We start from the raw sequence: 15,123 nt of genomic DNA, 5'->3' as shown, positions 1-15,123 counted from the left end.
CAAGCTTTCTGATGGCTATATAATATCCTCATTAGTTGGGGGAATAGAGTTTGATATTCCACCATTGTTAGATTTTTTTAAGTAAAAAACAGTACTGTAAGGAGCATTCTTGAACATAAATCATTAATTAATATCTTATTATCTCCTTAGAACACATTCCCACAAATTGGAACACTGACTGAAAGTCACAAAAATTTTGAGGTTAATAATACATATGTCACCTTGTTTTCCAAAAGGTTGAATCAATTCTTACTCCCCCAGCAGAGTTAAAGCACGTCGCTCAAAGAACACCTACTAGTATTAAGTATTGTCCTTAAAAAAGTGTCACTTTGCATGACCAAAAATTATTTACTACTTTAATTTGCATTTATTTGATTATCAGTAGTGTTTAAAAATATTTCGTGGTTGTTTGTATTATTTTTCTATTTTGAAACATATGCCCATGTCCTTGACTCATGTTTTTTCTTTTGCAGAGTTAGTATTTTGATTATTATTTTCTAAGAGCTCTTTATATATTAAGGACCAAAGCCTTTATCAAAGTTTATGTATATATATTTTCCTAGTCAATTGCTTTATCATTTTATCTATACATTCTGACATACAGTCATCCCTTCATATCCTCAAGGGATTGGTCCAGCTCTCTGAGGATACTAAACCTGTGGATGCTCAAGTCCCTTTGCTGGCCCTCCCAGTCCTTGAGTTCTGCATCTGTGTATTCAACCAACCACACTATTGAACCCGTGGATGCGGAACCCACAGATATAGAGGGCCAACTGGATAAACAGTTTTCAATATTTGAGTAAGTGAAATCAAATGAACTATTTCTGTGAGATTTTTCTTTCCTTTGCGTGTATGCTTAGAAAGCCCTGACCCATTTTGAGAGGAGCTAAATATTCGACTATATTTTCTTTCATTTCTTTATGATTTAGCTATTTTTATTTAACTCTGATCCATCTAGAGTTTGTTTTGGGATACAAGAGAAAGTGAGGATCTTCTTTATCCATACTCCATTTTCCAACGTGATTTATCGAATCATATACATCTCCCCCAATTTTGATGCATCTTTTATAGCATGCTAAGTATTAAGAACTATTTCAGGGGGCTGGCCCCGTGGCCGAGTGGTTAAGTTCGCGCGCTCCGCTGCAGGCAGCCCAGTGTTTCGTTGGTTCGAATCCTGGGCGCGGACATGGCACTGCTCATCAGACCACGCTGAGGCAGCATCCCACATGCCACAACTAGAAGGACCCACAATGAAGAATATACAACTATGTACCGGGGGGCTTTGGGGAGAAAAAGGAAAAATAAAATCTTTTAAAATAAAAAAAAAAAAAGAACTATTTCAGGCTGTTTTACTCCTGTGCGGTACCTCACTAACACGGCTTCTTAAGGGTCTAGTGGGAATCCTTGCTTTGTTCCTGATTTAACGGGGTTGTGAATTAAGTGAGTGAAGATGGCTTTTCTTTATCATCTTATGAATATTTCTTTATTTCTAACTATTTAACATCTTAAAATCAGAAATGGTCTTAGATTTTATAAAATTCCTTTTTTCTCTTTTAGGATTATCGTTAAGTGTAGAACGCACAGCCTTATGGGAATTTGATTCACACGTCCTCTCGTTTCTGGGATATTGTCATTCTAGGAGTGGCTGCGATAGCGCAGCGGCAGCCTTTTCGGTAAGGTAATTTAGCCATCAATTGGCAGGTAAGGGACACATTTGATGCAGGGTTGGTAAAAGACTGTTGGCCCAGGAGATACAGAGACTTACCAGGTTCCAAATTACCCACGAGTTAAATGCCCACTTTGAGGGGATATAAAGACAGCCCCGCCTGCAAGACCACCCCCACATTACAGCCACACGTGTTCACATTTGGGAAGCGTCATTTAGCATTGCGAGGGGTCATTTAGGATTCAACACCCATCCATCAGTATCAGCCCCAGGGGTGCGGGAATATGGAAAGAGATCAAAAATGAAACACAGAAGAGAAGGCTGACTTCTTAATTTAAGCACGACAGGTGAACAAATATTTCCTCTGGAACCAGCCCAGCCTCATGCAGAACCACCTGTGCCCGCCTGGCCACCGCACTCAGCATAAATGTGGAAACAAACCGAAAAATAAGCCTAACACGGTGACATACTTTAACGCACGAGAACGGAATCAGACACCATGTTGGGGGCATATAAATCCGACTTGTGTAGCATATACCTGGACTGATTTTGCTTATAAATCTAATTTTTCATCTTAACCCTTTAAACCAAATTAACTGTGGTGGGCTTATTTGTCCCCACCATCCAAAATTACACAATGAAGCCCTAACACCCAGGACCTCCGAATGTGACTGTATTTGGAGACAGGGCCTTTAAAGAGGTGATTAAGTTAAAATGAGCCATCAGCGTGGGCTCTAGCCCAATCTGTCCTATAAGAAGAAGGAATTTGGACCTACGGAGAGACCGCAGGGATGCACACGCACAGAGAAAAGACCACGTGAAGAGGCAACAAGAAGACAGCCATCCACAAGCCAAGGAGATGCTTTGGGAGAAACCAAACCTGCCCACATCCTCATCTTGGACTTCCCGCCTCCAGAACGGTGAGAAAATAAATTTCTATTGCTTAAGCCTCTCCGTCTGGGGGCTTTGTTACGGCAGCTCCAGCAGACTGATAGAATAAGAGAAAACTGAGCACGTCTCTACTGCTGCCTCCCCAGAGATCATCCCACTCTGGACTCTGGACGCAAGAATGGACTCTTCTCTCAGGGCAGCTTTGCTGCAACACACAGCTATCAGACGCACTTTGAAAAGACGGCGCAGGAAGGAAGGACAGAACCCTGGGGTCTGCAGCTACTCCTGTCTGCAGCCCGCTGTCGCTGGCCTCGCCCCAGAGCCCAGATTCCCACTCAAGAAGCAGAAAGCTTGGTGACATTTCACCACTCAGAGTGGCTTCCCCACCATGCCGAGAGTTCTTCAGGGATGCACGGAAGGATGGGGGCACCAGAAGGGTCCTCCCCTCTTCAGCTGCTTGGTTTTGCCCCTTCTCCAAAAGGTGTACCTTCTTTTCTGCAGTGTGCCTTTCGGGTGGTGAGAATAATTATTCCTGCCAACCCTCAAAGAACCTAGGATGGCCCGGCCCCTTGTGGAGAAGCAGGTGCCCGAGGTTCTCACCCTCCTCCCCGGAGGGCTTCGGAGGAAGGGCGCTCCAGGGGAAGGAGGGGCCATGCAGACAGGGAGCAGGGAGCAGGGAGCATGGCCACGGCCACTGGCTCGAGTGCCCGGGAAACAGGCCTGCAGGCGCCACACTTATTCATTGCTAAAAAAAGGAGGGATACGGTATCAGAGAAACAGCACTAGAGTGCACGGCAAGGCCTGAGTTCAAGCTCTGAAGTTGTTCCCTGTTAACTGTGGGACTTTAAACAAACTACTGAGACTTGTGATGTCTCCGTTTTATTACCGGGTAAATCTGGACTAGGACTACCCATCTCACAGGTTTCCGGAAAGTTCAACAATGGTTGAAAATGCTTTGTAAACTTTAAATTTAGGGAGGAAGTTTGTTAGAACCGTTGTTAATGTATTTGACCATCCGTACGTTGCAAACAGTGCAGGCCCCCTTCAGCATTCCACTTGTCCTTGATCTCATTTCCCTTGTTCTCTTCAGCCTCCCAGACCACAGTAACATCACCGAGATGCTTCTGCTTTCATCTCCCCTCGGCCTTCACTCTGCGTAAACCTTAGCAACAAAGAGGGCATCGTCCCTCCTCCCACAGAGTCCAGTGCATGCACAACGGGACCAGAGCTCCAAATAAATGGGAAATAAACACAGTGTATGTGACCCGGGCAGTCGTTGGTCACGGCCAATGTCTGGGGTATTGACTTTACAATGAAATTTTCTTAGAACCACTCACCAAAATGTATATTCAGTACCAGATGTGAACGTCAGCACGTATTTTAAGGGCCACGTCAAGAAGATGCAATTGTGCCTCTCCTGGAGGAACAGAAGCATACACACGCATTTATAGACACACACACTTCTGTTTTATTTTGTTTCATTGTTTTACTTGTTTGTTTAAGAATTGGAATTGAAAAGCTACAGGTAAAGACTCTCGAATGATAAATTATGACTCTGAGCCACATGAAATTTTGACCGTTTTTCAATAAAGGTGACAATTTTATATATCATATATTAGAACCTAAAGAACGAGAAACCAGTTTGCTAAATGGTATTTGTGAGAGGTTATTCTCCTGGGGGATGGATTAGAAAGAGGAGAAATGACAACTGACAGAACATCTCCTAGATTTGGCGTGCCAATGGCAGGCTTTCTCTCTCCTTGACTCAGATAATCCCCATGACCAGCCTGGGGGGTGGAAACTCCACGTGACAGATTTGGGCACTGAGATGAAGAGAACACAAGTCATTTCATAGTTAGTAAACATAAAGCCAGAATTCAAATCTTGATCTGATTTTAAAGCCAAAATTTCAATAGAACATCGAAGACTTTGAACTAGCGGGATTGGGAGGGTCGTCAGGAAAGGGAGAACGCACAGAGGGTTTTGGTCCTGGAACCACCCTGGAAAGGTGATTTTTTTCAGCGTTGGTGGGTTGGTGTCTGCATCCGAAACAGACAGGGAGACCTTGAGGTTGGGACTTTGGTGACCTGTGTTCAACCCTCCCCAGCCCTTGCTGAAGTGCCTGTCACATGGTTGGGACTCAATCACGCTCCTTACATGAACGCATGAGGAATGACAGAGAGAACCCTGGGTTCTATCTGTGACTTCCCTTCTCGAGATCTGACGTAAGTCACTTCATTGCCCTTTCCTCTCTCTGAGAAGCGTGTTTTGGTTTCTCTTTCATTTTTTTGGTGAGGAAGATTGTCCCTGAGCTAACATCTGTGTCCATCTTCCTCTATTTTGTATGTGGGATGCTGCCACAGCATGGCTTGACAAGCGGTGTGTAGGTCTGTGCCCAGGATCCAAACCCGCGAACCCTGGGCTGCTGAAGCGGAGCACACAAACTTAACCACCGCACCACCAGGCTGGCCCCAAGCCTGTTGTTGTTTTTAATAGGACATACTTCCTGCCAGATGGAAGAAGTACAGGAGATGGAAAGCTACTTGCTAATGTGGCATCGTTAAGCTCTTCGAATAGAGTGCAGTGTGGACAAGCAGTGTGACTGCATTCGGGCCTCTGCATGGCCTGCACTGGTGCAACACTGCTTCAGCTGTTAATATCTAGTTTTAGCTATCCACTGCAGGCCAGAACCTTCCTTATCTTATCTTGGTATTTAAGGAAAAGCAACTCTGTAGGAAAGTCTCCGAACCTTACCTACAAAACAGTTACCCAGCCCTGGACACTTTCCACACCCAGATCCCAGTAGACCACACGGAGCGGTTCCTGTCCTCTCTTTCCACCTCTCCAGCTCTCCCTCCCTCACCAGTGGTACCCCACCCACCTTGACCACGCCAGCGATCTCAGCATAGTTGTGGCTGTTTCCTCCTCCCCCTCTCCAATAAACCACATCTCCTACTGAATATGCGTGAATCCGCTATTTCTCGTCTTCCCGCTGTCGCCGCCTTAAGGCAGGTCCCACTGCTCTCCTGACTTGACAGCAGCAGCCTGAATCTGGTCTTACCGCTCTCCCCATCTCTTCTCCACATGTGGTCAGAAAGATCCACACTTGAAGCCTTCACTGATTTGCCATGGATGAGGCCCTCCAAAATCTGGGCTCCATCTTCCTCTCCAGACTCGTCTCTCTTCATTCTGTATGCTCCGGAGAGTCTGGATTCTCTCAGGTCTTCAAACTCACCACATTTTCACCTGCACATACTGATGTCCTTGTCTACACCCTGGATGTTCCCTGTGTGGGAGGCATTAGGACACAACTTGCCCGTTTGGAAGTCCATTTTGCCGACAGGTATGAGTGACATGATTCCTAGATGTGTCAGTGGGCGGGCCATTCATTTCACTTCATGCTTATCATTTCAAGCTTTCCTCTCAGCTGCACTGTACTAAGTTGTGGGTCAACAACATTGCAGTCACCTTTCTTTGACCTCACTCCTTGCTGTGCTCTCGCCATCTCGCCACGCAACACTGGGGTGGAAAAAGTGTAGGAGGTCACGTGAGTGACTGTCCTGTGCAGATGGGAGGGTGAGGTCTCTGGGCTCCCAGCTGGGTCTGGGATAACCTAGAACACAGTGGCCCTTGCTTTCCCGAGCACCTGGCTGCCCCGGTGGTCACGGTGTGCGAGGTGGTACCTGGTCTCATCTTGGGATTTCCACTTCTTTTGGGCTGCACACACTGAGTTGGCCATGCTCAGCAGAGGAAGGTTAGGGCAAAAGGCCACCAGCTGACGGACACCCCCTTGACTGAGTGATGGCAGCAACAACCTAAGCAACTGGCCTCACGCAGATCTTGTAGGCCAGATGTTTGCTCTGGAATCAGCCCTGGACAGAGCCAGAAGGTCCAAGGCCAGCATTGGATCAATAAAGAAAACAATGGCAAAGATCAAATGGATGCTAAAAATCTCTTAATGATCGCCGGTAGATCAACCAACTCAAGCAAGTCATGCCAAGTCCTGCAAATCAGTATTTCACCTAAGACTGGCTAGAGTTTTCATGCCTGAAGCTGCTGTTGGAGGTTCGAGGAGACCTTTCCAAGGATTTGAAGATGAACTCTCTCCTTCTTCCCAATATCCCAACTATCTGTGTAAAAATATTCAATGAAGTTACTTAGCTCACGGTGTCGCCCTGCCTCTGGGTGAGAAATTCAGAAAGGAAATTGACGGTCCTGAGGGTCCACCTTCCATCATAATGATGAACCCGATTACACCTTTATAACTTAAATCGAAGCGGAAAACGTCTAGAGAACTCATTGTCCACTTCCTCTTCCCGTGGGTTTGTGACCTGAAAAGAGCAGTGGTGGGGTGATCTCAAAATAGAAAAGTTATGGAAAGGCAATTTTCTTCCAGCTGATTGATCCAGAAATGACAACATGGAAGACAAAAGCTGCACTCTCACCATGTCTAAAATTGGAGATTTGCCCTGAAGGGCATGCCTGGGTGGTCCACGTCCACAGAGCTCGGATGTTCTCCTGTACATCAGAGAGGGGATATCATGTGGCATCTTCCCCAGGGAGCAGGGGCCCAGGGAATTCTCTCTAAAAGTTGTCGACGGTTTCTAAACCAATCCATCCTCCGGTATCGTCAATAATATTCCACTTAGTTATGTGGTTGGTCAGGTGCCCAAATCCTGACATTTGTGTGTTCTGTAGAAATGCTAGAAAGTACCATTCTAAAATGCCAATAATTGTTTTTGTTTATAAAACATGAGGATAATTTCCCCAAAGAAGATATACAAATGGCCAAGAAGCACATGAAAAAATGTTCAACATCACTAAGCATTAGGGAAAGGCAAGTCGAACCCACAGTGAGATACCACCTCACACCCACTAGGCTGGCCATGATAAAGAAAAAAGTACCCCAGAAAACAAGTGTTGGCAAGGATGTGGAGAAACTGGAACACTTGTGCATTGTTGGCAGGAATGTAGAATGGTGCAGCCGCTGTGGAAAATAGTTTGGCAGTTACTCAAAAAATTGAACATAGAATTACCATATGATCCAGCAATTCCACTCCTGGTCATACACCCAAAAGAACTGAAAGCAAAGTCTCGAAGAGGTATTTGCTCACCCATGTTCGTAGCAGCATTATTCACAATAGCCAGGAGGCGGAAGCAACCCAGGTAGCCATCAACAGGTGAATAAAAAAATGGGGTCTGTACACACAATGGGACATTTCTCAGCCTTAAAAAGGAAGGAAATTCTGACACGGGCTACAGCATGGGTGAACCTTGAGGGTTTATGTTAGTGAAATACGCCCTTTTCAAAGGGACAAATACTGTATGGTTCCACTTAAATGAGATTCCTGGAGTCGTCAAGTTCATTGAGACAGAAAATAGAATGGCAGGTGCCAGGGGTGGGCGAGGCGAGAATGGAGAGTTACTGTTTAATGGATGCAGAGTTTCAGTTTTGCAAGAGGAAAAGAGATCTGGAGATGGATGGGGTGAAAGTTGCACAATGATATGAACGTACTTAACATTACCGAACTGCACACTCAAAAAACGGTTGACAGTAAATTTTATGTTATGCGTATTTTACCACAATTAAACATTTTTTAATGTGAAGATTAAAAACTACAGAAGATACACTCTATAAAAAAGATTTATTTTTCTGCTATTTGGCTTTAAGATGCTTGAACCATAAGTTGAATTTATGATATATATCAAGCTTTTTGGTGGTGCGTGCATTTGCATACAATGTAAACCCTTCTGATGTCTCCACAGAACAGACAGACAGGCCAGATTTCACGTCATTGATTAAAAAAAAAAGTCACATTTATAATAGCAGCTTTCACAATTTCCACACCTGTGGACCCCTTGGATAGGTCAAAAAGAGCATATTGTACCCCCTTCCCAACTATTGTGAAATGCAGAACCACATGCCAAAGGAAGAAACCAGAATACACAGTACATAAGAAACGGCTCCTCGGCGATCACACCTTTAGCACATGGATTCCATATTTCAAAGGAGAGAAAATCTGGAAGATCTGGGTGATGAGACCCAGAGGACCTGGTCCAGGTAACAGGGCATCTTGGAAGCTTGCCAGAGTCTCAACCCGCAGTGAGTGTCTGTCAGACTCTGAAGCCCCCCGGACCCTGAAGGTGCAAAGAAAAGATGGATCTCTGTCCTCGGATGCCCATGTACAGAGTACGACGTCACAGATGCTAGAGGCAGAGGACGCAGCAGTGGCAGGAGTAGGAGCCCATGAGATGTTTGGGGACCACTGACCAGCCTACAGAGCAAAATTCTTGGACGGCACGCAGCAGCATGGGGCTCACACAGAAAGACAAACACCGAAGGCTCTGGAAAGTCAGAGCGACAATGAAGAATTTGGGAAACTGATCCAGAAACAAACGTGACGCCACCAAGCAACGAAAGTGAGGTTTATTGGCGCATTTGGGAGAACTGCAGAAAACACAAAGTGAGGAGGCGTTCTAGGCTCCAGAAGAGAAAAACTTCAAGCTACAAATCCATCCACACTTCCCCCGCATAGGGAGGGGAACTTTGAACTTCACCCCTCAGTTCACAGGGCAGTTCAGGCTTCCAGCCTGACTGTGGCCATTGTCATGCCCAGGTCACAGAGCATCAGCACGTGGCCTCCGCAGCAGCCTGGCACGGCCTTGGCATCTGAGTGACTCAGGGCCCACTGGAATAATAGAAGCCACACTGGTTATTTGAACCGAAAGCGCTTATCATAAGGACTTGGTTGAATAAGTCCTAGAAGGGGAACCTGAGCCCACCAGAGAAGGCGAGTGCAAGGAAGCGATTCCCCTTGGGAAGGGAAATAAGAGAGAACCTGGAGTTATTACAACCTCGGGACGGGACTCAGCCAGGAGGACGTGCTGCCTGGCTGGTGCCAGGAGCTCAGGAGCTCAGGGGACAGCTGAGACCCAGGAAGGAGTCCTGCCCGGCTGGGGTTAGCGTCTCTGAAGGGCACCGTGAGGCCAGCTCTGGGGGTGTGACAAATAAATAAAAACCAGAGACTGGTTCCAATGGCTCTTATCAGAATAGAGGCTGCAATGGGGTGACAGCAACAAGAGTGAAAAGCAGAACTGGAGGAGCCGGTGACTTTCCCTTCTCCAGCATCTGCCTCCACGGCACCCTCTGGGCAGGGCCCATGGGAGCAGCTGGCACGGAGCAGCGGATCATGTCCCAGCCAGGGGAGGGGAGTCCAGAGGGCAGTGAGCTGAGACGGGAGCTGGATAATCCGGTCCTAAGTTCACATCCCAGGATACGGCCTGGCTCCTGCCTGTCTTTACCACGATGGGAAGCCCTGCTGTGGTTCATGATGGCAAAGCACCTTGCACGAGAACAGGCATCATTGATAAAGGGGCCCGACTTGCCACGGCCAGGTCCTCCCTGAGGATGTCCACCTGCTGGATTTCGGAGAAACGCTGCTGTCACAGCCTGCGTCAGGGTGCCTCCCTGCTTCCTCTGCTGGTCCTCGTCCCCACACAGCAGCTCTTTGCATCTCTTGGAAGCCCCTTGCTCCCACAGCTGGCCTGCTGCATTCACTCAGCCCGTGGGTCCACGCCCTGAGGCCCCGGCGGCCCTGGGCGGATGGAGGACAAGACTCTGGCTGATCTCTGACTCCTCTCTCATTGTTCACAGGTGATTCTCGCTGAGCTGAAGGGCGTGCCACGTGGGAACACAAGACATCTGTGAAGGTTTGAAAGCAGCAACCACGAGGCAGGTGCCTTAGGAAGGAGTGGCCGGCCGGGCCCAGGCGTCCCCCGGGAGCGGTCCCCACAGTCTGAGGGCTGCCCTCACACTTGCAGGCTTGGGACCCCAGCCTTTCCAGGGCCCCCCCAGAGACGAGCACTTCAAGAGAAGTAACTCACAGGCTAGCTGAATTTAAAACAGAGAATATACACGTCCAGTGATTCCTGTTGCTCAAGTCCCACACTCAGGGCAGCCCTCCCAATGTCAAATTGATGGGGAGGGTAATGACACTAAAGCTCCCGGTTATCACCCGTCCACGCAGCCATGCCCTCTGCCAGGTAAGCAACTCTACCCCTTGATGCTGAGTTCAGCCTCATGACTTGCTTTGGCCAGTGGGACGTTGGCCCATGTGACACTTGCAGAATAGGGCTTATCTCTCGCACATCTGCCATCACCAAGAGAAGGACACGCCTGGGCTGGCCACTGCCCCCAGCAGGAGGATGGGAGACGTGAGGAGCAGAGCTGCCGTCTGAGCTAAGGTACTCCAGCCACTCCTCGAGTGCATAAGCAGACCCAGCCTCGCAACTGGGGAGCCAAAATTGTTACTTGAAGCCACTGGGTTTTGGAGAGTTATGTGATATAGCCGGAGCTGGTAGGTTGGGAATCCAGATTAATTACGAAAACGTGTCTTGGCGATATGAGAACTCGGTAGTTATCCAGATCAGGATAACTCATAAGCGGAAGATAAAAACAACAACAAACAAACACACAGACACAGAGATCAGACTGGTGGTGACCAGAGGGGAAGGGCAAAAGGAGGAGGAGACAAGGGTTAAAGGGCACACGAGTACAGTGACGGATGGTGATTAGATTTTGGGTGGTGAACATGACGTAGTCTATATAGAAACTGAAATATAATGATGTACACCTGAAATTTGCATAATATTATAAACCAATGTTATCTCAATAAAAAATATTTTTAGTAAAATAAAATGGGCTCTATTGAGAAAAAAAATGTTGCCAGTGGAGATTAAAGAAACACAGAGGGATTACAAGGAAGCTCCTGCCACAATCGGGAAATGAGGATTGAGAACGGGGTGTCCAGTGTCAGCGCTGCCTCAATCCTGAACCACAAGTGACATCTCACTGAAACGGCCAAAACTCAGGGAAGAAAAGGAAAGCCAGCTGATTATATTCAGCTGTTAGTTTAACACCAGCTAATAAGCATAATTAATCTGTTAGCCCACAGATGCTAATAACAAGACCTAAATCCTATTCTTTCCTGAATTCCCCCTCTTAGAGCACTAAGCTATTAGTACCCAGAAACTTTTCAGATCGTTATCTGGGTTCCGTGAGTGCGGGGGAGGCGGTAACCACCACTTCACCTGTGGACAGTAATTCCAAGTGGGTATTTCCAAATCATTTGCTTGATTTCAGTTAAGAAAAATCTAAAAGTTGCCTACTCCTCCAAAACATCTGTGGTGATGATGATGGGAGCGTCTATTTAACGATGCTCCAGGACATCTCAGAGAGTGTCAGCTCACCGGGCTCCAGAGCATCTAAGGACACGCGGTCCCCATTCTGTTCCGGGAAGCCCTCAGCCTTTGCACCTGGAGGGGCAGGAAATTCCTGGCTCTCAAGAGGGCAGCCTTCTTCCTGCCCGAGAGGGAAACGCTTGCCTTGAGCCACGCCTTCACGGAAGCAGGCTCCCACATTCTTCTGTGGCCCGGCTTTAAGAGCCCTTTGCACAGTGCTGGAGAGGGAGCTGCACAGAGCCACGCCCAGGGTGAGCCCTCCAAGCCCTTCTCCGGTCCTTTCCCAGCTGTCATCTCCCTCCGGACTTCCTCCAGCCTCCCCATCAGTCATTCTGATGTGGATCAAGGCTGCCCCAGGGACAGAAGCCCAAGGCGTCCTGGCCTACATGCCGATCTATACCACCGGATTCATCTAAATTTATGCGATCACCCAATAACCAGACCCCACCTGCACTGATAACCATTTTAACGACTTTTCACATCATCTTTCCTTTGTCTAGTAAAAATGTCATGTTCCCATGCCTTATAAATTTAGCCCTAACCCTCAACACATTGCAGCTCTTACTGCCCATGGGTCCTGTCCCCATGCCTGCAGCCCTCCACTGCCCATGGGTCCTGTCCCCATGCCTGCAGCCCTTCACTGCCCATGGGTCCTGTCTCGATGCTGCAGCTCTTACTGCCCACGGGTCCTGTCCCCATGCTATTCTCTGAATAAAGGGGCACTAGTACAAGAACTTGAGAGTCCAAGAAATCTTTCTTTTGACTCCTCAGCTCGCCAAAACCACATCAATTCTATGCACATTTATTGTAAAGCTAAATGTTGAACTGTGATCACATGCAGTGCTGGTTCCCTTGGCCAGGGGACACAGAGCCCCTCTCTGCGCCCCTGCATGCTCAGCCTCCCCCTCCTGCTGTTAGGGTGTGAGGGAGTGGGCCTCAGAGCTGGGACTCTGCTGGGAAAAGCCTGTGGGAAGGAAATGCCCAACCCAGGAGCAGAACAGCCTCATCAGCCCCGAGCTTACATCCAAGCGAGGTGGGTGGTGAGAAGGGAGCCCATGGACCAGGCTGTGCTGCGTTCGGGCTGCCTGGGCATCCCACAAGGGCCCTGGAGTAGAGATGATGGAGACTCAGGCTTGCAGAGGCTCCCCGAGCTCTTTCGCGGCTCTGCACGGGTCCGCCGGCCCCACCTCCCGAGCACCTGGCAGTGACACAGAGCTCTGTGTGATGGGCAGCTGCTCCACGCTGGCTCGGAAGGCACACGACGGAACAGCAGAAAAGAGTTTGCAAACTCTCGACTCCGCTTGCCATCAGACACTCCGAGGCGTTCACAATTTCTTTACCATTTGTTGCTAAAAATAGCTTTGATCTGTCACCCAGACCTAATGCGCTTGTTCTAAAAAGTGGCCATCAAATAAACACAAAGAGCCATGATAATCTTTCTCCTCAGTGAAGCGTTCTGTCTCCATGGTGTGCCAGTGGGCACTGATCAGAGCCGCATCCTCGGGGAAAGAGTTCTGGATGACACTGGCGACTCCTCTTTCTGAGAAAGAAAATCACGTACCAGTGGTCTGACATCGCTGCAGAGTCTGAAAACAGGAAACGTCAAGAGTTCCTCACCAAGATGAGCCTTGACGGTCATTCATGTCAATAAATAGATTATTTTTAAAAAAGAAAGCAATGGGACACATTCAGGAAGTTATTTATGGGAAACAGGAAAGCTCTTATTTGAAAGACTTGTTGATTTTGATTAGGGATAAAGATGCTTTGAACCTGGCAGGTGGGCTCTCAGTGGGGACCACTGCCTGGCAGGGACAGGGTGAGGAAGATAAATATGCTGGCAATTTCCATCAGGTCCTGGAGGCCTTGGGTGGGGCAGCTGACCCTGAGGAGGGAGGGAGATGGCCCAGCTGTAACACCTTGAGTCTGAGGGGACTGCCAGGTGTGCAGCCCAGGAGGCACCCAGGACAATGGGCTGGTGTCTTCGATGAGGAGAGCACTTGGGAACAAGGAAGAACTGAGTAAGAAATCTAGGAAGGCGCTCAGAGGTTATTTATGGAAGTAACAAAACTCCTACTTGAAAGAAGTGGGAAGTGAACCAGAAATAAGCATCAGGATCACAAAGAAAATTGTTTAAATTCTTGTTTCTACAAAATATTTCTGACATCATTACAGATACAGGGAAAGCGAACCGTGGCAAACAAATGAATCAGGTCCTGCAGTTCTAGAGTTTCTCCTCTCTCCTTCTGAGCCCACGGCCTGGGCTGTCCGCCCATGGCCTCACCCAGCTCACTGAGAGGCACCCAAGGTCAGTGTCAGCACCCAACTCTTTATTTTATTTTATTTATTTTACTTTATTTTTTGGTGAGGAAGACTGGCCCTAAGCTAACATCTGTGCCAATCTTCCTCTGTTTTTTGTATGTGGGATGCCACCACAGCATGATTGATGAACGGTGTGTAGGTCCATACCTGGGATCTGATCCTGTAAACCCCGGGCTGCCGAAGTAGAGCACATGAACTTAATCACTATGCCACCGGGGCTGGCCCCCTAACTCTTTATTTTAAAAGGATAAAGGAAGAGAGACACAGCAAAGAGCCTCTGGGCAGGCACGGTTCACTTCGTCTTCACAGCATCCCGACCAGTGAGGACCAACCCTGGTGATCCCATTTCCCCATCACACGCCTTCACTCCCTCTTTTACTTTCACCTTCTCCCAGCGCTGCTCCCTGCCCCAGTTGTCATCCTGTCATTCTCCTCTCTGTTCATAAGCTACCTTTAAAAATATGCATGGCAGGTCCTAAATGCAAAAGGTCACCGACTTAACTAAGCCCGAAAGGCTTGAGACACAAAGAAAGGCCCCTGCCTTTGCCCCGATCCAGATTCAGCACCCTGGGCGGGTGCCTCCAAGGATAGGCACAACGAAGACACCTTCCTTCTTGGTGCGTCAAGAATATGATGGACTCACCAACACAAGAGATGAGGATCTAACGGAGTTTCTTCTCTTTTCAATCGTATTTTCTGTGTCTGTTTTCCAGTTCTTCTTACTAGAAGAATTCCTCAACATTTTTTCCAATTTTTCTGTTTGGTTGTTTTTTGACAGTCATTTTAAATCTGTAAGAGTGCTTTCTTCTTCCTCGATTATTCCTTATTCATTTCGTCCTCATTCTTTATTCATTTCATTCATGATGGATGGCTCTAGTGCCATATTTTCTCACATCTCTCAGGCTTTTAAAGTGGCATCTGTGCCCTGAGCTCTATCTGCTTCTCTGAGGTCACTACTCGTTAGCTTTTTTCTCTTTAGGAAAGGAAGCTGTCACGGTAATAATGGA

General features: G+C 47.7%; 1 protein-coding gene across 6 annotated transcripts in view; it reads right to left on the bottom strand.

The window, feature by feature from the left end:
• Positions 1-15,123, bottom strand: part of RPS6KA2 (ribosomal protein S6 kinase A2) — a 368,603-nt gene that overhangs the window by 209,475 nt on the left and 144,005 nt on the right. The window contains exon 1 of one of the 6 annotated variants that reach the window (XM_070603179.1): positions 3,895-3,969. The exons of the other annotated variants lie outside the window; for them this stretch is intronic. The gene's annotated coding sequence lies outside the window, so the exon portion shown is untranslated. Of the gene's footprint in view, positions 1-3,894; positions 3,970-15,123 lie in introns of those variants that run through there. 6 annotated transcript variants of the gene reach the window in all.

Source organism: Equus przewalskii, chromosome 32 (genome assembly GCF_037783145.1).
Source record: "Equus przewalskii isolate Varuska chromosome 32, EquPr2, whole genome shotgun sequence".
NCBI classification, from domain to species: domain Eukaryota; kingdom Metazoa; phylum Chordata; class Mammalia; order Perissodactyla; family Equidae; genus Equus; species Equus przewalskii.
This window is presented reverse-complemented; position numbering and strand designations above follow the sequence as displayed.